Genomic DNA, 492 nt, shown 5'->3' on the forward strand with positions numbered 1-492 from the left:
AACCTCGGGGAAGGTAGGGAAGGAAGGGATGGTAGGGGGAAAACAATGGAGGGGGTTACAATGTTCAAGAGGAAGTGTACTCATTACCTCACTCATGTAACTGTAACCCTCTGTATATTATCTTTACAATAAAAAAATCAAAAAAAGAAATATACAAATACAAGATAATAAACAGTGTTAGATAAGAAAAAAAAATTAATTGTTGGACACTGGTGGCTCATACCAGTAATCCTAGCTACTCAGGAGTCTGCAATCTGAGAATCATGGTTCAAAGCCAGCTCAGGCAGGAAAGTCTGTAAGACTTTCTCTCTAGTTAATCACCAAAAAGCCAAGAGTGCAGAGTGGAGCTATGGCGTAAGTGGTAGAGTGCTAGCCTTGAGCATAAAAGCTCAGGTACAGTACCCATGCCCTGAGTTCAAGCTCCAGGACCAGCACAAATAAATAAAGAGGTGTGTGTGTGTGTGTGTTTGTGTGTGTGTGTGTGTGTGTGTG

Source organism: Dipodomys ordii, unplaced genomic scaffold (assembly GCF_000151885.1).
Source record: "Dipodomys ordii isolate 6190 unplaced genomic scaffold, Dord_2.0 Scaffold116, whole genome shotgun sequence".
NCBI classification, from domain to species: domain Eukaryota; kingdom Metazoa; phylum Chordata; class Mammalia; order Rodentia; family Heteromyidae; genus Dipodomys; species Dipodomys ordii.